The sequence below is a fragment of the Primulina tabacum genome, chromosome 10 (genome assembly GCF_025594145.1).
Source record: "Primulina tabacum isolate GXHZ01 chromosome 10, ASM2559414v2, whole genome shotgun sequence".
Lineage (NCBI taxonomy): Eukaryota > Viridiplantae > Streptophyta > Magnoliopsida > Lamiales > Gesneriaceae > Primulina > Primulina tabacum.
Genome location: NC_134559.1, coordinates 40,652,508 through 40,673,699, shown reverse-complemented (window position 1 = coordinate 40,673,699; position 21,192 = coordinate 40,652,508). Strand labels below are relative to the sequence as shown.

Below are 21,192 nucleotides of genomic sequence, written 5' to 3'. Positions count from 1 at the left end.
ACGTTGATTTCACATATCTTATCTGGTCCGATCGAGATTCAGAAGATTTTAGCCAAAAATCGCCTATTACAAATTAATCAAAAATAGAAAAACACGAAAAAAGGTGTAACACGAGGACTTCCCAGGGGGTCACCCATCCTAGTATTGCACTCGCCCAAGCATGCTTAACTTCGGAGTTCTGATGGGATCCGGTGCAGTAGTGCTGGTATGATCGCTCCCAACGTTAAGTGGGATTTTTATCCTTATATCCCTCGAGTACGTGTGGCGCGGGCGGTGATGGACAACACGCGGCACTGCTCTCACCCAATCAGAACCATGAAGTTAAGCGTTCTGGCGCGATGGCAGAGCTAGGATGGGTGACCTCCCTGGAAAGTCCTCGTGTCGCGACCGTTTACGTAAATTATAGCTAAAACAGTCGAAATAATTGTTTTTAATGAGTTAACCGTCTCCGAAGTAATCTGCATCATAACCTTCCGCACAGAACCGGCTCACGACAGCAAAAATCGCTAAATGTTTCCAGAAAATAGAAAAAAAATTAGAAGAAGAAAGTAGCGAATGTAAAGCTATTATTATGCCTGAGATACGATAAAATGGGACCGGAATCGAATTTCTGACTTCCTAAGCGGATTTCTCGAGAAAACGGAAGCTTAACAGAAGCGGAAAATCGCAAATTAGATGGTCTTAGAGAAAGAATTCGGCTAAAATCTCGCCAGCTCATTACGGAGAAATGAGTAACGTTCGTTTGCCCGTTTACAATCAAATTAGGCTACAATTTTGTCCAAATCCGGCATTGCCCGAGCTACGTTGATTTCACATATCTTATCTGGTCCTATCGAGATTCAGAAGATTTGAGCCAAAAATCGTCTTTTACAAGTTAATCAAAAATAGAAAAACACGAAAAGAGGTGTAACACTAGTACTGCACTCGCCCAAGCACGCTTAACTTCAGAGTTCTGATGGGATCCGGTGCATTAGTGCTGGTATGACCGCTCCCGACATTAAGTGGGATGTTTCTTCTTGTATCCTTCGAGTACGTGTGGCGCGGACGGCGATGGACAACACGCGGCACTGCTCTCGCCCAATCAGAACCAGGAAGTTAAGCGTTCTGGCGCGATGGCAGAGGTAGGATGGGTGACCGCCCTGGAAAGTTCTCGTGTCACGACCGTTTACGTAAATTATGGATAAAACAGTCGAAATAATTGTTTTTAATGAGTTAACCATCTCCGGAGTAATATGGGTCATACCCTTCTTCACAGAACGTGCTCAAGACAACAAATATCGGTAAATATTCCCAGAAAATAGAAAAAAAAAATTAGAAGAAGAAAATAGCGAATGTAAAGCAATTATTATGCCTGTGATACGATAAAATGGAACCGGAATCGAATTTCGGACTTCGTAAGCGGATTTCTGTAGGAAACGGAAGATTAACAGAAGCGGAAAATCGCAAATAAGAGGGTCTTAGAGATGGAATTCGGCCAAAATCTCGCCTGCTCATTGCAGAGTAATAAGTCTCGTCGTTTTCCCGTTTACAATAAAATTAGGCTTCAATTTTGTCCAAATCCTGCAGTGCCCGAGCTACGTTGATTTCACATGTCTTATCTGGTCCCGATCGTGATTCAGATGATTTGAGCCGAAAATCATCTGTCAACAAGTAATCAAAAATAGAAAAACACGAAAAGGTTGCAACACGAGGACTTCCAAGGGGGTCGCCCACCCTAGTACTGCTCTCGCCCAAGCACGCTTAACTTCGGAGTTCTGATGGGATCCGATGCATTAGTGCTGGTATGATCACACCCGACATTGAGTGGGATGTTTATTCTTATATCCCTCGAGTACGTGTGGAGCGGGCGGCGATGGACAACACGCGACACTGTTCTCGCCCAATCAGAACCATGAAGTTAAGCGTTCTGGTGCGATACCAGAGCTTGGATGGGTGACCTCCCTGGAAAGTCCTTGTGTCGCGACCGTTTACGTAAATTATGGATAAAACTGTCGAAATAATTTTTTTAATGATTTAACCGTCTCCGGAGTAATATGCGTTACCCTTCCGCACAGAACCTGCTCAAGACAACAAAAATCGCTAAATGTTCTCAGAAAATATTAAAAAAATTAGAAGAAGAAAATAGCAAATGTAAAGCTATTATTATGCCTGGGATACGATAAAATGGAACCGGAATCGAATTTCGGACTTCCTAAGCGGATTTCTCGAGGAAACAGAAGCTTAACATAAGCGGTAAATAGCAAATTAGAGGGTTTTAGAGAAGGAATTCGGCAAAATCTCGCCAGCTCATTGCGGAGTAATGAGTCTCGTTCGTTTGCCCGTTTACAATCAAATTAGCCTGCAATTTTGTCTAAATCCGGCAGTGCCCGAGCTACGTTGATTTCACATGTCTTATCTGGTCCCGATCGAGATTCAGATGATTTGAGCCGAAAATCGTCTGTGAACAAATAATCAAAAATAGAAAAACACGGAAAGAGGTGGAACACGAGGACTTCACAGGGGGTCGCCCATCCTAGTACTGGTCTCGCCCAAGCACGCTTAACTTCGGAGTTCTGATGGGATCCGGTGCATTAGTGCTGGTATGATCGCTCTGGACATTGAGTGGGATGTTTATTCTTATATCCCTCGAGTACGTGTAGAGCGGGCGGCGATGGACAACACGCGACACTGCTCTCGCCCAATCAGAACCACGAAGTTAAGCGTTCTGGCGCGATGGCAGAGCTAGGATGGGTGACCTCCCTGGGAAGTCCTCGTGTCGCGGCCGTTTACGTAAATTATAGCTAAAACAGTCGAAATAATTGTTTTTAATGAGTTAACCGTCTCCGGAGTAATCTGCGTCATACCCTTTTCCGCACGGAACCGGCTCACGACAACAAAAATCGCTAAATGTTCCCAAAAAATAGAAAAAAAAATAAGAAGAAGAAAATAGCGAATGTAAAGCTATTATTATGCCTGGGATACGATAAAATTGAACCGGAATCGAATTTCGAATTTTCTAAGCGGATTTCTTGAGGAAACAGAAGCTTAACAGAAGCGGAAAATCGCAAATTAGAGGGTCTTAGAGAAAGAATTCGGCTAAAATCTCGCCAGCTCATTGCGGGGCAATGAGTCTCGTTCGTTTGCCCGTTTACAATCAAATTAGCCCACAATTTTGTCAAAATCCGGCAGTGCCCGAGCTACGTTGATTTCACATGTCTTATCTGGTCCCGATCGTGATTCAGATAATTTGAGCCGAAAATAATCTGTCAACAAGTAATCAAAAATAGAAAAACACGAAAAGGGGTGCAACACGAGGACTTCCAAGGGGGTCACCCATCCTAGTACTGCTCTCGCCCAAGCACGCTTAACTTCGGAGTTCTGATGGGATCCGGTGCATTAGTGCTGGTATGATCGCACCCGACATTGAGTGGGATGTTTATTCTTATATCCCTCGAGTACGTGTGGAGCAGGCGACGATGTACAACACGCGGCACTGTTCTCGCCCAATCAGAACCATGAAGTTAAGCGTTCTGGCGCGATGGCAGGGCTAGGATGGGTGACCTCCCTGGGAAGTCCTCGTGTCGCGACCGTTTACGTAAATTATAGATAAAACAGTCAAAATAATTGTTTTTAATGGGTCAACCGTCTCCGGAGTAATATGCGTCATACCCTTCCGCACAGAAACTGCTCAAGACAACAAAAATCGCTAAATGTTCCCAGAAAATAGAAAAAAAAATTGAGAAGAAAAAAATAGCAAATATAAAGCTATTATTATGCCTGGAATAGGATAAAATGGAACAGAAATCGAATTTAGAACTTGCTAAGCGGATTTCTCGAGGAAATGGAAGCTTAACAGAAGCGGTAAATCGCAAATTAGAGGGTCTTAGAGAAGGAATTCGGCTAAAATCTCGTCACCTCGTTGCGGAGTAATGAGTCTCGTTCGTTTTCCCGTTTACAATCAAATTAGGCTTCAATTTTGTCCAAATCCGGCAGTGCCCGAGCTACGTTGATTTCACATGTCTTATCTGGTCCCGATCGTGATTCAGATTATTTGAGCCGAAAATCATCTGTCAACAAGTATTCAAAAATAGAAAAACACGAAAAGGGGTGCAACACGAGGACTTCCTAGGCGGTCACCCATCCTAGCACGCTTAAGTTCGGAGTTCTGATGGGATCCGGTGCATTAGTGCTGGTATGATCGCACCCGACATTGTGTGGGATGTTTATTCTTATATCCCTTGAGTACGTGTGGAGCGGGCGGCGATGGACAACACGCGGCACTGCTCTCGCCCAATCAGAACCATGAAGTTAAGCGTTCTGGCGCGATGGCAGAGCTAGGATGGGTGACCTCCCTGGGAAACCCTCGTGTCGCGACTGTTTACGTAAATTATAGATAAAATGATCGAAATAATTGTTTTTAATTAGTCAACCGTCTCCGGAGTAATCTGCGTCATACCCTTCCGCACAGAACCGGCTCACGACAACAAAAATCGCTAAATGTTCACATAAAATAGAAAAAAAATAAGAAGAAGAAAATAGCGAATGTAAAGCTATTATTATGCCTGGGATACGATAAAATGAAACCAGAATCGAATTTCGGACTTTCTAAACGGATTTCTCGAGGAAACGGAAGCTTAACAGAAGCGGAAATTTGCAAATTAGAGGGTCTTAGAGAAGGAATTCGGCAAAAATCTCTCCAGCTCATTGCGGAGTAATGAGTCTCGTTCGTTTGCCCGTTTACAATCAAATTAGGCTACAATTATGTCCAAATGCGGCAGTGACCGAGCTACGTTCATTTCACATGTCTTATCTGGTCCCGATCGTGGATCAGATGATTTGAGCCCAAAATCGTCTTTCAACAAATAATCAAAAATAGAAAAAAAAAGAAAATGGGTGCAACACGAGGACTTCCCAGGGGGTCACCCATCGAGGGGCGATGGACAACACGCGGCACTGCTCTCGCCCAATCAGAACCATGAAGTTAAGCGTTCTGGCGCGATGGCAGAGCTAGGATGGGTGACCTCCCTGGAAAGTCCTCGTGTCGTGACCGTTTACATAAATTATCGCTAAAACTGTTGAAATAATTTTTTTTAATGAGTTAACCATCTTCGGAGTAATCTGTCATACCCTTCAGCACAAAACCGGCTCACGACAACAAAAATCGCTAAATGTTCCCAGAAAATAGAAAAAAATTAAGAAGAAAAAAGTAGCGAATGTAAAGCTATTATTATGCCTGGTATACGATAAAATGGAATCGGAATCGAATTTCGGAATTCCTAAAAAGATTTCTCGAGGAAACGGAAGCTTAACCGAAGCGGAAAATCGCAAATTAGAGGGTCTTAGTGAAGGAATTCAGCTAAAATCTCTCCAGCTCATTGCGGAGTAATGAGACTCCTTCGTTTGCCCGTTTAAAATCGAATTAGCCTACAATTTTGTCCCAATCCGGCAGTGCCCGAGCTACGTTGATTTCACATGTCTTATCTGTTCGTGATCCAGATTCAGATGATTTGAGCCGAAAATCGTCTGTCAACAAGTAATCAAAAATAGAAAAACACGAAAAGGGGTGCAACACGAGGACTACCTAAGGGGTCACCCATCCTAGTACTGCTCTCCCCCAAGCACGCTTAACTTAGTAGTTCTGATGGGATCCGGTGCATTAGTTCTGGTATGATCGCACCCGACATTGAGTGGGATGTTTATTCTTATATCCCTCGAGTACGTGTGGCGCGAGCGGCAATGGACAACACGCGGCACTGCTCTCGCCCAATCAGAACCATGAAGTTAAGCGTTCTGACGAGATGCCAGAGCTAGGATGGGTGACCTCCCTGGAAAGTTCTCGTGTCGCGAACGTTTACGTAAATTATAGCTTAAACAGTAAAAATAATTGTTTTTAATGAGTAAACCATTTCCGGAGTAATCTGCGTCATACCCTTCCGCACAGAACCGGCTCACGACAACAAAAATCGCTAAATGTTCCCAGAAAATTGAAAAAAAATAAGAAGAAGAAAATAGTGAATGTAAAGCTATTATTATGCCTCGGATACGATAAAATGGAATCAGAATCGAATTTCGGACTTCCTAAACGGATTTCTCGAGGAAACGAAAGCTTAACAGAAGAGGAAAATCGCCAATTAGAGGTTCTTAAAGAAGGAATTCGGATAAAATCTCGCCAACTCATTGCAGAGTAATGAGTCTCATTCGTTTGCCCATTTACAATCAAATTAGGCTACAATTTTGTCCAAATCCGGCAGAGCCCGAGCTACGTTGATTTCACATGTCTTATCTGGTGCCGATCAAGATTCAGATGATTTGAGCCGAAAATCGTCTGTCAACAAGTAATCAAAAATAAAAAAACAAGAAAAGGGGTGCAACACGAGGAATTCCCCGGGGGTCACCCATCCTAGTACTGCTGTCGCCCAAGCACGCTTAACTTCGAAGTTCTGATGGGATCCGGTGCATTAGTGCTCGTATGATCGCACCCGGCATTGAGTGAGATGTTTATTCTTATATCCCTCGAGTACGAGTGGAGCGGGCGGCGATGGACAACACGCAGCACTGCTCTCGCCCAACAGAACCATGAAGTTAAGCGTTCTGACGAGATGCCAGAGCTAGGATGGGTGACCTCCCTGGAAAGTTCTCGTGTCGCGAACGTTTACGTAAATTATAGCTTAAACAGTAAAAATAATTGTTTTTAATGAGTAAACCATTTCCGGAGTAATCTGCGTCATACCCTTCCGCACAGAACCGGCTCACGACAACAAAAATCGCTAAATGTTCCCAGAAAATTGAAAAAAAATAAGAAGAAGAAAATAGTGAATGTAAAGCTATTATTATGCCTCGGATACGATAAAATGGAATCAGAATCGAATTTCGGACTTCCTAAACGGATTTCTCGAGGAAACGAAAGCTTAACAGAAGAGGAAAATCGCCAATTAGAGGTTCTTAAAGAAGGAATTCGGATAAAATCTCGCCAACTCATTGCAGAGTAATGAGTCTCATTCGTTTGCCCATTTACAATCAAATTAGGCTACAATTTTGTCCAAATCCGGCAGAGCCCGAGCTACGTTGATTTCACATGTCTTATCTGGTGCCGATCAAGATTCAGATGATTTGAGCCGAAAATCGTCTGTCAACAAGTAATCAAAAATAAAAAAACAAGAAAAGGGGTGCAACACGAGGAATTCCCCGGGGGTCACCCATCCTAGTACTGCTGTCGCCCAAGCACGCTTAACTTCGAAGTTCTGATGGGATCCGGTGCATTAGTGCTCGTATGATCGCACCCGGCATTGAGTGAGATGTTTATTCTTATATCCCTCGAGTACGAGTGGAGCGGGCGGCGATGGACAACACGCAGCACTGCTCTCGCCCAACAGAACCATGAAGTTAAGGGTTCTGGCACGATTGCAGAGCTAGGATGGGTGACCTCCCTGGAATGTCCTCGTGTCGTGATCTTTTACATAAATTATCGCTAAAACTGTTGAAATAATTGTTTTTAATGAGTTAACCATCTCCGGAGTAATCTGCGTCATACCCTTCCGCACAAAACCGGCTCACGACAACAAAAATCGCTAAATGTTCCCAGAAAATTGAAAAAAAAATAAGATGAAGAAAATAACGAATGTAAGCTATTATTATGCCTGGAATACGATAAAATGAAACAGAAATCGAATTTAGAACTTGCTAAACAGATTTCTCGAGGAAACGGAAGCTTAACAGAAGCGGAAAATCGCAAATTAGAGGGTTTTAAAGAAGGAATTCGGCTAAAATCTCGCTAGCTCATTGCGGAGTAATGAGTCTCGTTCGTTTGCCCGTTTACAATCAAATTAGCCTACAATTTTGTTCAAATCCGGCAGAGCCCGAGCTACGTTGATTTCACATGTCTTATCTGGTGTCGATCGAGATTCAGAAGATTTGAACCGAAAATCGTCTGTCAACAAGTAATCAAAAATAGATTAACACGAAAAGAGGTGCAACACGAGGACTTCCCAGGGGTTCACCCATCATAGTACTGCTCTCGCCCAAGCACGTTTAACTCCGGAGTTCTTATGGGATCCGGTGCATTAGTGCTGGTATGATCGCACCCGACATTGATTGGGATGTTTATTATTATATACCTCGAGTACGTGTGGAGCGGGCGGCGATGGACAACAAGCGGCACTACTCTCGCCCAATCAGAACCATGAAGTTAAGCGTTCTGGCGCGATGGCAGAGGGAGGATTTGTGACCTCCCTGAGAAGTCTTCGTGTCGCGACCGTTTATGTAAATATTGGAAAAAACAGTTGAAATAATTATTTTTAATGATTTAACCGTCTCCGGAGTAATCTGCGTCATACCCTTCCGCACAGAACCGGCTCACGACAACAAAAATGTTCCCAGAAAATAGAAAAAAAATAAGAAGAAGAAAATAGCGAATGTAAAGCTATTATTATGCCTGGGATACGATAAAATGGAATGGAATCGAATTTCGGACTTCCTAAGCGGATTTCTCGAGGAAACGGAAGCTTAACAGAAGCGGAAAATCGCAAATTAGAGGGTCTTAAAGAAGGAATTCGGCTAAAATCTCGCCAGATCAATGCGGAGAAATGAGTCTCGTTCGTTTGCCCGTTTACAATCAAATTAGGCTACAATTTTGTCCAAATCCGGCAGTGCCCGAGCTACGTTGATTTCACATGTCTTATCTGGTCCCGATCGAAATTCAGATGATTTGAACCGAAAATCGTCTGTCAACAAGTAATCAAAAATAGAAAAACACGAAAAGGGGTGCAACACGAGGATTTCCCAGGGGGTCACCCATCCTAGTACTGCTCTGGCCCAAGCCACTTAACTTTGGAGTTCTGATGGTATCCGGTGCATTAGTGCTGGTATGATCGCATCTGAAATTGAGTGAGATGTTTATTCTTATATCCCTCAAGGGCGTGTGGCGCGGGCGGCGATGGACAACAAATAAATCCTTATATTATTTCGAAAATTCTGATTCAGCCCTTAAACGTTCGTAAATTGCCCTTAGGTCCCAAATCTTTCGAAATATTGCATTTTGGTCCCTTAAATTTCGATACTTGCATGTTTATTTTATATGCCGGAACGTAAATTTTATCCGTGTGGGTTTTTCAATAAAAAAATACGAACTTTTTGGCAATCCGGCTATTTAATTCCCAAACTATTTTTACCAAAACATTACTAATATTTTAAATAATTATAATATAGACTAATTGGCTTAATTAGGGGCTTATTAGGCCTAAAGCCTTGTTAGTGTTTAATTAAGTATATAATATGTAAACCTTTCCCATAACCCTACGATTCTTTCAAAAGGACACGGCCACTCTTCTGAAAGTACCTAGATTACACGGCACACACATGCTTAAAAATCGAGGCAAACTTTCGAGCATTGCCAAGGGAAAGTCTTAGCCAAGGTTCTTGCTCCGTTCTTCGTCATCGTCAACGGTTTTTCGTGCGTAAATTACGCATAGGCACACCTATTCTTCCCTTCAAACTATCATCACATCATATTATATTTTTATGCATGAAAATTTTGGGAAACAAGTGACACTTTGAATTATTTTCGTTTTTATGCAATCCATGAAATTCCAAGCATGATTTTGATTCAAACTTTTGTCGTTTACATGTATATACGGGCTGCCATGATATAGGTTATGTTTAGGCATGATTTTACGCGGGATTTAGAGTCCTAGATAATCACCTTAACACCACACATGCAATAGAACACAAGCTGTGCAGCAACTTGCTGTCATGGAGCAAAGGGGTTAGGTTTTATTGTTGCAGGGGCTAGGGCATGCTTGGCTGGTTCCAGGGGTTAGCCAAGGTCGTGGGTGAGTTAGGGATAGAGTCCTAGCCATGCTAGGACTCGCGCTCAAGGGCTGGGAAGGAGTCCTAGCAAGCTATGACTCCCACCGGAGAATCAAGGGGAATTGCGTGCAGGGTTCTGGGCTTGTTGCAGGCTGGTGGGCATGGTCCAGGGGGCTTGGGCTGGGTCAGGTCGAGTCCTTAGGGTCCTTAGCGGGTGCACAACAGGTTGGTTCAGTGGCTGGGTTCGTTGGTAGATGCAGGGAAGCTTAATCAAGAGTCCTTGTCCAACAAGGATTTCTCGGCCATCTTATGGTAGAGGAGTATGGAGCTTGTTTTTTGGTTTGGGCTGTTTTCCATGGGATCTTTGGGCCCAGTAGCGTACTTTAGGATGTTGGTCAAGTTTTGGATCAACATGGTTCGGGGGTAACTCGTGAAAATCAAGAGATGGCTCTAGGTCGAAGATTTTAAGTCATTAGGGTTTTTAAAACTTGGGAAAATTGAAAAATGGTTCACGGGGGTTGAGTCGTGGTTCATAAGGGCTAAAATAATATAAAAAGACTAAATTCTCAACTGGTATCAACACTTAGGAATCTAGGTACATAAGCCTGGAGGTCCTGGGTTCAAGTGTTGGGGAAGGCGAAAGAAACCACTTACCAGGGGTGAGATATTCTATGAGTGACGGTGCATTGGCATGGGCCGAGGCCCATGCTGGACTATCCTAACGACCCATGAACTGTAGTGGTGCGTGGGTATGGGCCGAGGCCTTTGTTGGTTCAGCCTAATGGCCCATGATCGTTACAAAAAAATGCGCTTTTTTTGTAACGATCATGGGCCATTAGGCTGAACCAACAAAGGCATCGGCCCATGCTGGACCATCCTAACGACCCATGACAAGTAGTGGTGCGTGGGTATGGGCCGAGGCCTTTGTTGGTTCAGCCTAATGGCCCATGATCATTATAGCACTGCTCACGCTCAATCAGAACCATGAAGTTAAGCGTTCTGGCGCGATGGTAGAGCTAGGATGGGTGACCTCCCTGGGAAGTCCTCGTGTCGCGACCTTTTACGTAAATTATGGATAAAACAATCGAACTAATTGTTTTTAATGAGTTAACCGTCTCCGGAGTAATCTGCGTCATACCCTTCCGCACAGAACCGGCTCACGACAACAAAAATCGCTAAATGTTCCCAGAAAATAGAAAAAAAAATAGGAAAAAAAAATAGCGAATTTAAAGTTATTATTATGCCTGGGATAAGATAAAATGGAACCGGAATTGAATTTCGGACTTCCTAAGCGGATTACTCGAGGAAACGGAAGCTTAACAGAAGCGGAAAATCGCATATTAGAGGGTCTTAGAGAAGGAATTCGGCTAAAATCTTGCCAACTCATTGCGGAGTAATGAGTCTCGTTCGTTTGCCCGTTTACAATCTAATTAGGCTACAATTTTGTCCAAATCTGGCAGAGCCCGAGCTACGTTGATTTTACATGTCTTATCTGGTCCCGATCGTGATTCAGATGATTTGAGCCAAAAATCGTCTGTGACAAGTAATCAAAAATAGAAAAACACGAAAAGGGTTCCAACACGAGGACTTCCCAGGTGGTCACCCATCCTAGTACTACTAGCCCAAGCACGCTTAACTTCGGAGTTCTGATTGGATCCAGTGCATTAGTACTGGTATGGTCGCAACCGACATTGAGTGGGGTGTTTATTCCTATATCCCTCGAGTACGTGTGGCGCGAGCGGCAATGGACAACACGCGGCACTGCTCTCGCCCAATCAGAACCATGAAGTTAAGCGTTCTGGCGAGATGGCAGAGCTAGGATGAGTGACCTCCCTGGGAAGTCCTCATTCGCGACCGTTTACATAAATTATAGCTAAAACAGTCGAAATAATTGTTTTTAATTAGTTAACCGTCTCCGGAGTAATCTCCGTCATTCCATTCCGCACAGAACCGGCTCACGACAACAAAAATCTCTAAATGTTCCCAGAAAATAGAAAAAAAAATAAGAAGAAGAAAATAGCGAATGTAAAGCTATTATTATGCCTGGGATACGATAAAATGGAACCGGAATCGAATTTAGGACTTCCTAAGCGGATTTTCTCGAGAAAACAAAAGCTTAACTAAACCGGAAAATCGCAAATTAGAAGGTCTTAGAGAAGGAATTCGGCTAAAATCTCGCAGGCTCATTGCGGAGTAATGAGTCTCGTTCGTTTGCCCGTTTACAATCTAATTAGGCTGCAATTTTGTCCAATCCGGTAGTGCCCGAGCTACGTTGATTTCACATGTCTTATCTTGTCCCGATCGAGATTCAGATGATTTATGCCGAAAATCGTCTATCAACAAGTAATCAAAAATAGAAAAACGCGAAAAGGGATGCAACACAAGGACTTTTTAGGCGGTCACCCATCCAAGTACTGGTCTCACCCAAGCAAGCTTAACTTCAGAGTTCTGATGGGATCCGGGTGCATTAGTGCTGGTATGATCGCACCCGACATTGAGTGGGATGTTTATTCTTATATCCCTCGAGTACGTGTGGAGCGGGCTGCGATGGACAACACGCGGCACTGGTCTCGCCCAACAGAACCATGAAGTTAAGGGTTCTGGCACGATTGCAGAACTAGGATGGGTGACCTCCCTGGGAAATCCTTGTGTCGCGACCGTTTACGTAAATTATGGTTAAAACAGTAGAAATAATTGTTTTTAATGAGTTAACCGTCTCCGGAGTAATCTGCGTCATACCCTTCCGCACAGAACCGGCTCACGACAACAAAAATCGCTAAATGTTCCCAGAAAATAGAAAAAAAATAAGAATAATAAAATAGCGAATGTTTAGCTATTATTATGCTTGAGATACGATAAATGGAATCGGAATCGAATTTCGGACTTCTAAGCGGATTTCTCGAGGAAACGGAAACTTTACAGAAGTGGAAAATCGCAAATTAGAGGGTCTTAGAGAAGGAATTCGATTAAAATCTCGCCAGCTCATTGCGCAGCAATGTGTCTCGTTCGTTTGCCCGTTTACAATCAAATTAGGCTACAATTTTGTCCAAATCCGGCAGTGCCCGAGCTACATTGATTTTACATGTCTTATCTTGTCTCGATCGAGATTCAGATGATTTGAGCCGAAAATCGTCTGTCAACAATTAATCAAAAATAGAAAAACACGAAAAGAGGTACAATATGAGGACTTCCCAAGGGGTCACCCATCCTAGTACTGCTCTCTCCCAAGCACGCTTAACTTTTGAGTTCTGATGGTATCCGGTGCATTAGTGCCGGTATGATCGCACCCGACATTGAGTGGGATGTTTATTTTTATATCCCTCGAGTACGAGTGGAGCGGGCGGCGATGGACAACCCGCGGCACTGCTCTCGCCCAACAGAACCATGAAGTTAAGCGTTCTGGCGCGATTGCAGAGCTAGGATGGGTGACCTCCATGGGAAGTCCTCGTGTCGCGACCGTTTACGTAAATTATGGCTAAAACAGTAGAAATAATTGTTTTTAATGAGTTAACCGTCTCCGGAGTAATCTGCATCATACCCTTCCGCATAGAATCGGCTCACGACAACAAAAATCGCTAAATGTTCCTAGAAAATAGAAAAAAAATAAGAATAAGAAAATAGCGAATGTAAAGCTATTATTATGCTTGGGATACGATAAAATGGAATCGGAATCGAATTTCGGACTTCTTAAACGGATTTCTCGAGGAAACAGAAGTTTAACAGAAGCGGAAAATCGCAAATTAGAGGGTCTTAGAGAAGCAATTCGGCTAAAATCTCGCCAGCACATTGCGGAGCAATGAGTCTCGTTCGTTTGGCCGTTTACAAACAAACTATCTTACAATTTTGTCCAAATAAGGCAGTGCCCGAGCTACGTTAATTTCACATGTCTTATCTGGTCCCGATCGAGATTCAGATGATTTGAGCCGAAAATGGTTTGTCAACAAGTAATCAAAAATAGAAAAACACCAAAAGTGGTGCAACACGAGGACTTCCCAGGGGGTCACCCATCCTAGTATTGCTCTCGTCCAAGCACGCTGCACTTCGGAGTTCTGATGGGATCTTGTGCATTAGTGCTGGTATGATCACACCCGACATTGTGTGGGATGTTTATTCTTATATCCTTTGAGTACGTGTGGAGCTGGCGGCGATGGACAACACGCGGGACTGCTCTCGCCCAATCAGAACCATGAAGTTAAGCATTCTGGCGCGATGGCAGAGCAAGGATGGACCTCCTGGGAAGTCCTCGTGTCACGATCGTTTACGTAAATTATGGCTAAAACAATCGAAATAATTGTTTTTAATGAGTTAACCGTCTCCGGAGTAATCTGCGTCATACCCTTCCACACAGAACCGGCTCACGACAACAAAAATCGCTAAATTTTCTCAGAAAATAGAAAAAAAATAAGAATAAGAAAAAAGCGAATGTAAAGCTATTATTATGGCTGAGATACGATAAAATGGAACTGGAATCGAATTTCGGACTTTCTAAGCAGATTTCTCGAGGAAACGAAAGTTTAACAGAAGCGGAAAATCGCAAATTAGAGGGTCTTAAAGAACAAATTCGGCTAAAATCTCGCCAGCTCATTGCGGAGTAATGAGTCTCGTTCGTTTGCCTGTTTACAATCAAATTAGCCTACAATTTTGTCCAAATCCGGCAGTGCCTGAGCCACGTTGATTTCACATGTCTTATCTGGTTCCGATCGAGATTCAGATGATTTGAGCCGAAAATCGTCTGTCAACAAGTTATCAAAAATAGAAAAAAACAAAAAGGGGTGCAACACGATGACTTCCCAGGGGGTCACCCATCCTAGTACTGGTCTCGCCCAAGCATGCTTAACTTCGAAGTTCTAATGGTATCCGGTGCATTAGTGCTGGTATGATCGCACCCGACATTCAGTGGGTTGTTTATTCTTATATCCCTCGAGTACGTGTGTAGCGGGCGACGATAGACAACAAGCGACACTGCTCTCGCCCAATGAGAACCATGAAATGAAGCGTTCTGGCGCAATGGCAGAGCTAGGATGGTTCACCTACCGGGAAGTCCTCGTGTCGCGAGCGTTTACGTAAATTATGGCTAAAACAGACGAAATAATTGTTTTTAATGAGTTTACCGTCTCCGGAGTAATCTGTGTCATACCCTTCCGCACAGATTCGGCTAACGATAACAAAAATCGATAAATGTTTCGAGAAAATAGAAAAAAAATAAGAATAGAAAAATAGCGAATGTAAAGCTATTATTATGCCTGAGATATGATAAAATGGAACCGGAGTCGAATTTCGAACTTCCTAAGAAGATTTTTCGAGGAAACGGAAGCTTAACAGAAGCGGAAAATCGCAAATTAGAGGGTCTTAGAGATGAAATTCGGCTAAAATCTCGCCAGTCCGCAATGAGTCTCGTTCGTTTGCCCGTTTACAATCAAATTAGGCTACAATTTTGTCCAAATCCGGCAGTGCCCAAGCTACGTTGATTTCACATGTTTTATCTTGTCCCGATCGAGATTCAGATGATTTGAGCCGAAAATCGTCTGTCAACAGGTAATCAAAAATAGGAAAACACGAAAAAGGGTGCAACACGAGGACTTCCCAGGGGGTGTTCTGATGGGATCCGGTGCATTAGTGATGGTATGATCGCACCTGACATTGAGTGGGATGTTTATTCTCATATCCTTCGAGTACGAGTGAAGCGGGCGGCGATGGACAACACGCGGCACTGCTCTCGCCCTACAGAACCATGAAGTTAAGCGTTCTGGCGCGATTGCAGAGCTAGGATGAGTGACATCCCTGGGAAGTTCTCGTGTCGCGACCGTTTACGTAAATTATGGCTAAAACAGTAGAAATAATTGTTTTTAATGAGTTAACCGTCTCTGGAGTAATCTGCGTCATACCCTTCCGCTCAAAACCGGCTCATGACAACAAAAATCGCTAAATGTTCCCAGAAAATAGAAAAAAAAATAAGAATAAGAAATAGCGAATGTAAAGATATTATTATGCTTGGGATACGATAAAATGGAACCGGAATCAAATTTCGGACTTCCTAAGCCGATTTCTCGAGGAAACGGAAGCTGAACAGAAGAGGAAAATTGCAAATAAAGGGTCTTAGAGAAGGAATTTGGCTAAAATCTCGCCACCTCATTGCTGAGTAATTAGTCTCGTTCGTTTGCCCGTTTACAATTAAATTAGCCTACAATATTTTCCAAATCCGGCAGTGCCCGAGCTACGTTGATTTCACATGTCTTGTCTGGTCACGATCGAGATTCAGATGATTTGAGCCGAAAATCGTCTGACAACAAATAATCAAAAATAGAAAAACACGAAAAAGAGTGCAACACAAGGACTTCCCAGGGGGTCACCCATCCTAGTACTGCTCTCGCCCAAGCACGCTTAACTTCGAAGTGCTGAGGGGATGTGGAGCATTAGTGATTGTATGATCGCACCTGACATTGAGTAGGATGTTTATTCTTATATCCCTCGAGTATGTGAGGAGCTGGCGGCGATGGATAACACGCGGCACTGCTCTCGCCCAATCAGAACCATGAAGTTAAGCATTCTGGCGCGATGGCAGAGCTAGGATGGGTGACCTCCATGGGAAGTCCTCGTGTCGCGACCGTTTACGTAAATTATGGATAAAACAGTCGAAATTATTGTTTTTAATGAGTTAACCGTCTCCGGAGTAATCTGCTTCATACTCTTCCGCACAGAACCAGCTCACTACTACAAAAATCGATAAATGTTCCAAAAAAAATAGAAAAAATTAAGAAGAATAAAATAGCGAATGTAAAGCTATAATTATGCCTCGTATACGATAAAATGAGATCCGGTGCATTAGTGCTGGTATGATCGCACCCGACATTGAGTGGGATGTTTATCCTTATATCCCTCGAGTACGTGTGGAGCGGGCGGCGATGGACAATACGCGGCACTACTCTCGCCCAATCATAACCATGAAGTTAGGCGTCCTGGCGCGATGGCAGAGCTAGGATGGGTGACCACCCTGGGAAGACCTCGTGTCGCGACCGTTTACGTAAATTATGGATAAAACAGTCGAAATAATTGTTTTTAATGAGTTAACCGTCTCCGGAGTAATCTGCGTCATACCTTTCCGCACAGAACCAGCTCACAACAACAAAAACCGATAAATGTTATCAGAAAATAGAAAAAAAATAAGAAGAAGGAAATAACGAATGTAAAGCAATTATTATGCCTAGGATACGATAAAATGGAACCGGAATCGAATTTCGAACTTCCTAAGCGGATTTCTCGAGAAAACGAAAGCTTAACAGAAGCGTAAAATTTCGCCAGCTCATTGCGGAGCAATGGGTCTCGTTGTTTTGCCCATTTACAATAAAATTAGCCCAGAACCGGCTCACGACAACAAAAATCGTTAAATGTTCCCAGAAAATAGAAAAAAAATAAGAATAAGAAAATAGCGAATGTAAAGCTATTATTATGCCTTGGATACGATAAAATGGAGCCGTAATCGAATTTTGGACTTCCTAAGCGGATTTCTCGAGGAAACGGAAGCTTAAAAGAATCGGAAAATCGCAAATTAGAGGGTCTTAGAGAAGTAATTTGGCTAAAATCTCGCCAGCTCATTGCGATGTAATGAGTCTCGTTCGTTTGCCCGTTTACAATCAAATTAGGATACAATTTTGTCGAAATTCGGCAGCGCCCGAGCTACGTTGATTTCACATGTCTTATCTGGTCCCGATCGAGATTTAGATTATTTGAGCCGAAAATCGTCTGTTAACAAGTAATCAAAAATAGAAAAACAAGAAAAGGGGTGCAACACGAGGACAGCCCAGGGGGTCACTCATCCTAGTACTGCTCTCGCCCCAAGCACATATAACTTCGGAGTTCTGATGGGATCCGGTGCATTAGTGCTGGTAAGATCGCACCCGACATTGAGTGGGATGTTTATTCTTATATCCCTCGAGTACGTGTGGAGCGGGTGGCGATGGACAACACGCGGCACTGCTCTCGCCCAATCAAACTATGAAGTTAAGCGTTTTGGCGCGATGGCCGAGCTAGGTTGGGTGACCTCCCTGGGAAGTCCTCGTATCACGACCGGTTACGTAAATTATGGATAAAACAGTCGAAAATATTTTTTTAATGAGTTAACCGTCTCCGGAGTAATCTGCGTCATACCATTCAACACAGAACCGGCTCACGACAAAAAAAATTGCTAAATGTTACCAAAAAATAGAAAAAAATAAGAAGAAGAAAATAGCGAATGTAAAGCTATTATTATGCCTGGGATACGATAAAATGGAACCGGAATCGAATTTCGAACTTCCTAAGCGTATTTCTCGAGGAAACAGAAGCTTAACAGAAGCGGAAAAATCGCAAATTAGAGGGTCTTAGAGAAGGAATTCGGCTAAAATCTCGCCAGCTCATTGCAGAGTAATGAGTCTCATTCGTTTGTCCGTTTACAATCAAATTCGGCTACAATTTTGTCAAAATCCGCAGTGCCCGAGATAAGTTGATTTCACATGTCTTATCTGGTCCTGATCGAGATTCAGATGATTTGAGCCAAAAATCGTCTGTCAACAATTAATCAAAAATAGAAAAACACGAAAAGAGGTGCAACACGAGGAATTCCAAGGGCTCACCCATCCTGGTACTGCACTCGCCCAAGCACACTTAACTTCGGAGTTCTGATGGGATCCGGTGCATTAGTGCTGGTATGATCGCACCCGACCTTGAGTGGGATGTTTATTCTTTTATCCCTCGTGTACGTTTGGAGCAGGCGGCGATTGACAACACGCGGCACTACTCTATCCCAATCAGAACCATGAAGTTAATCATTCTGGCGCGATGGCAGAGATAGGATGGGTGACCTCCCTAGGAAGTCCTCGTGTCTAGACGGTTTACGTAAATTATGGCTAAAACAGCCGAAATAATTGTTTCAAATGAGTTAACCATCTCCGGAGTAATCGGCGTCATACCCTTCCGCGCAGAACCGGCTCACGACAACAAAAATCGCTAAATGCTCCCAAAAAATAAAAAAAAAAAAATAAGAATAAGAAAATAGCGAATGTAAAGCTATTATTATGCCTGTGATACGATAAAATGGAACCTGAATCGAATTTCGGACTTCCTAAGCGGATTTCTCGAGAAACAGAAGCTTAACAGAAGCGGAAAATCGCAAATTAGAGGGTCTTAGAGAAGGGAATTCGGCTAAAATCTCGCCAGCTCATTGCGGAGTAATGAGTCTCGTTCGTTTTCCCCCGTTTACATCAAATTAGGCTACAATTTTGTCCAAATCCGGCAGTGCCTGAGCTACTTTGATTTCACATGTCTTATTTGATCCCGATCGAGATTCAGATGATTGAGCCGAAATCGTCTGTCAACATTTAATCAAAAATAGAAAAACACAAAAAGGGGTGCAACACGAGGAAATCCCAAGAGGTCACACAGCCTAGTACAGCTCTCGTCCAAGCACGCTTAACTTCGGAGTTCTGAGGGGATCCGGTGCATTAATGCTGGTATGATCGCACCTGACAGTTGAGTGGGATGTTTATTCTTATATCCCTCGAGTATGTGTGGAGCGGGCGGCGATGGACAACACGCGGGCACTGCTCTCGCCCAATCAGAACCATGAAGTTAAGCGTTCTGGCGCGATGGCAGAGCTAGGATGGGTGACCTCCCTAGGAAGTCCTCCTGTCGCGACCGTTACGTAAATTATGGCTAAAACAGTCGAAATAATTGTTTTTAATGAGTTAACCATCTCCGGAGTAATCTGCATCATACCCTTCCGCACAGAACCGGCTCACGACAACAAAAATCGCTAAATGTTCCTAGAAAATAGAAAAAAAAATAGAAATAAGAAAATAGCGAATGTAAAGTTATTATTATGCCTGGGATACGATAAAATGGAACCGGAAATCAAATTTTGGACTTCCTAAGCGGATTTCTCGAGGAGACGAAGCTTAACAGAAGCGGAAAATCGCAAATTAGAGGGTCTTAGAGAAGGAATTCGGCTAAAATCTCGCCAGCTCATTGCGAAGTAATGAGTCTCGTTCGTTTGCCCGTTTACAATCAAATTAGGCTACAATTTTTGTTCAAATCCGCAGTGCCTGAGCTACTTTGATTTCACATGTCCTTATCTGGTCACGATCGAAATTCAAATGAGTTTGAGCCGAAAATCGTCTGTCAACAACTAATTAAAAATAGAAAAAACAAGAAAAGGGATACAACACGAGGAATTCCCAAGGGGTCACCCATCCTAGTATAGCTCTCGTCCAAGAACGCTTAACTTCGGAGTTCTGAGGGGATCCGGTGCATTAATCCTGGTATGATCGCACCTGACATTTAGTGGGATGTTTATTTTTATATCCCTCGAGTATGTGTGGAGCGGGCGGCGATGGACAACACGCGGCACTGCTCCTCGCCCAATCAGAACCATGAAGTTAAGCGTTCTGGCGCGATGGCAGAGCTAGATGGGTGACCTCCCTGGGTAGTCCTCTTGTCGCGACCGTTTACCGTAAATATGGCTAAACAGTCGAAATAATTGTTTTTAATGAGTTAACCTTCTCCGGAGTAATCTGCGTCATACCCGTCACTACAGAACCGGCTCACGACAACAAAAATCGCTAAATGTTCCTAGAAAATAGAAAAAAAAATAAGAATAAGAAATAGCAAATGTAAAGCTATATTAGGCCTGGGATACGATAAATGGAACCGGAATCAGAATTTTGGACTTCCTAAGTGGATTCTCGAGGAAACGGAAGCTACCAGAAGCGGAAATCGCAAATTAGAGGGTCTAGAGAAGGAATTCGGCTAAAATCCTCCATCTCATTGCGGTAGTAATGAGTCTCGTTCGTTGCCCGTTTACAATCAAATTAGCCTACAATTTGTCCAAATCCGACAGTGCCCGAGCTACGTTGATTTCACATGTCTTATCTGGTCCCGATCGAGATTTAGATGATTTGAGCCGAAAATCGCCTGTCAACAAGTAATCAAAAATAGAAAAACACGAAAAGGGGAACAATACGATGACTTCCCACGGGGTCACCCATCCTAGTACTGCTCTCGCCCAAGTACGCTTACATTCGAAGTTCTGATGGGATCCGGTGCATTAGTGCTAGTATGATCGCACCCGACATTGAGTGGATTTTTAATCTTATATCTTTCGAGTACGTGTGGAGCGGGAGACGATGGACAACACGCGGCACTGCTCTCGCCAAATCAAAATCATGAAGTTAAGCGTTCTGGCGCGATGGTCGAGCTAGGATGGGTGACCTTTCTGGAAGTCCTTGTGTCGCGACCGTTTACGTAAATTATGGGTAAAACAGTCGAAATAATTGTTTTTAATGAGTTAACCATCTCCGGAGTAATCTGCGTCACACCCTTCCGCACAAAACCGGCTCACGCAATATAAATCGCTAAATGTTCCAAGAAATAGAAAAA

General features: G+C 43.3%; 14 non-coding genes and 6 pseudogenes across 14 annotated transcripts; all 20 read right to left on the bottom strand.

Moving 5' to 3' along the window:
* Positions 1 to 100: 100 nt before the first annotated feature.
* LOC142507635 (5S ribosomal RNA) lies at positions 101 to 219 on the bottom strand. Its single transcript, XR_012805887.1, has one exon. It is a non-coding gene; the product is annotated as a 5S ribosomal RNA (ribosomal RNA).
* Positions 220 to 1,676: 1,457 nt separating this feature from the next.
* LOC142515546 (5S ribosomal RNA) lies at positions 1,677 to 1,795 on the bottom strand. The gene has a single exon (XR_012811385.1). It is a non-coding gene; the product is annotated as a 5S ribosomal RNA (ribosomal RNA).
* Positions 1,796 to 2,474: 679 nt separating this feature from the next.
* Positions 2,475 to 2,593, bottom strand: LOC142507721 (5S ribosomal RNA). Its single transcript, XR_012805969.1, has one exon. It is a non-coding gene; the product is annotated as a 5S ribosomal RNA (ribosomal RNA).
* Positions 2,594 to 3,279: 686 nt separating this feature from the next.
* Positions 3,280 to 3,398, bottom strand: LOC142508179 (5S ribosomal RNA). The gene has a single exon (XR_012806406.1). It is a non-coding gene; the product is annotated as a 5S ribosomal RNA (ribosomal RNA).
* A 2,141-nt stretch (positions 3,399 to 5,539) lies between these two features.
* LOC142511042 (5S ribosomal RNA) lies at positions 5,540 to 5,658 on the bottom strand (annotated as a pseudogene).
* A 683-nt stretch (positions 5,659 to 6,341) lies between these two features.
* LOC142506680 (5S ribosomal RNA) lies at positions 6,342 to 6,460 on the bottom strand. Its single transcript, XR_012804963.1, has one exon. It is a non-coding gene; the product is annotated as a 5S ribosomal RNA (ribosomal RNA).
* A 682-nt stretch (positions 6,461 to 7,142) lies between these two features.
* On the bottom strand, positions 7,143 to 7,261 carry LOC142506678 (5S ribosomal RNA). Its single transcript, XR_012804962.1, has one exon. It is a non-coding gene; the product is annotated as a 5S ribosomal RNA (ribosomal RNA).
* Positions 7,262 to 7,943: 682 nt separating this feature from the next.
* Positions 7,944 to 8,062, bottom strand: LOC142516510 (5S ribosomal RNA). Its single transcript, XR_012812301.1, has one exon. It is a non-coding gene; the product is annotated as a 5S ribosomal RNA (ribosomal RNA).
* Positions 8,063 to 8,736: 674 nt separating this feature from the next.
* LOC142511780 (5S ribosomal RNA) lies at positions 8,737 to 8,854 on the bottom strand (annotated as a pseudogene).
* A 2,499-nt stretch (positions 8,855 to 11,353) lies between these two features.
* LOC142509193 (5S ribosomal RNA) lies at positions 11,354 to 11,470 on the bottom strand. Its single transcript, XR_012807378.1, has one exon. It is a non-coding gene; the product is annotated as a 5S ribosomal RNA (ribosomal RNA).
* A 683-nt stretch (positions 11,471 to 12,153) lies between these two features.
* LOC142510630 (5S ribosomal RNA) lies at positions 12,154 to 12,273 on the bottom strand (annotated as a pseudogene).
* A 680-nt stretch (positions 12,274 to 12,953) lies between these two features.
* LOC142510206 (5S ribosomal RNA) lies at positions 12,954 to 13,072 on the bottom strand. The gene has a single exon (XR_012808331.1). It is a non-coding gene; the product is annotated as a 5S ribosomal RNA (ribosomal RNA).
* Positions 13,073 to 13,754: 682 nt separating this feature from the next.
* LOC142509942 (5S ribosomal RNA) lies at positions 13,755 to 13,873 on the bottom strand. Its single transcript, XR_012808087.1, has one exon. It is a non-coding gene; the product is annotated as a 5S ribosomal RNA (ribosomal RNA).
* A 679-nt stretch (positions 13,874 to 14,552) lies between these two features.
* LOC142508416 (5S ribosomal RNA) lies at positions 14,553 to 14,671 on the bottom strand. Its single transcript, XR_012806628.1, has one exon. It is a non-coding gene; the product is annotated as a 5S ribosomal RNA (ribosomal RNA).
* A 1,429-nt stretch (positions 14,672 to 16,100) lies between these two features.
* LOC142512212 (5S ribosomal RNA) lies at positions 16,101 to 16,219 on the bottom strand (annotated as a pseudogene).
* Positions 16,220 to 17,560: 1,341 nt separating this feature from the next.
* LOC142511444 (5S ribosomal RNA) lies at positions 17,561 to 17,680 on the bottom strand (annotated as a pseudogene).
* Positions 17,681 to 18,360: 680 nt separating this feature from the next.
* Positions 18,361 to 18,478, bottom strand: LOC142507204 (5S ribosomal RNA). Its single transcript, XR_012805466.1, has one exon. It is a non-coding gene; the product is annotated as a 5S ribosomal RNA (ribosomal RNA).
* Positions 18,479 to 19,163: 685 nt separating this feature from the next.
* LOC142510173 (5S ribosomal RNA) lies at positions 19,164 to 19,282 on the bottom strand. Its single transcript, XR_012808300.1, has one exon. It is a non-coding gene; the product is annotated as a 5S ribosomal RNA (ribosomal RNA).
* Positions 19,283 to 19,970: 688 nt separating this feature from the next.
* Positions 19,971 to 20,089, bottom strand: LOC142509556 (5S ribosomal RNA). The gene has a single exon (XR_012807724.1). It is a non-coding gene; the product is annotated as a 5S ribosomal RNA (ribosomal RNA).
* Positions 20,090 to 20,764: 675 nt separating this feature from the next.
* LOC142511365 (5S ribosomal RNA) lies at positions 20,765 to 20,883 on the bottom strand (annotated as a pseudogene).
* Positions 20,884 to 21,192: the final 309 nt, after the last annotated feature.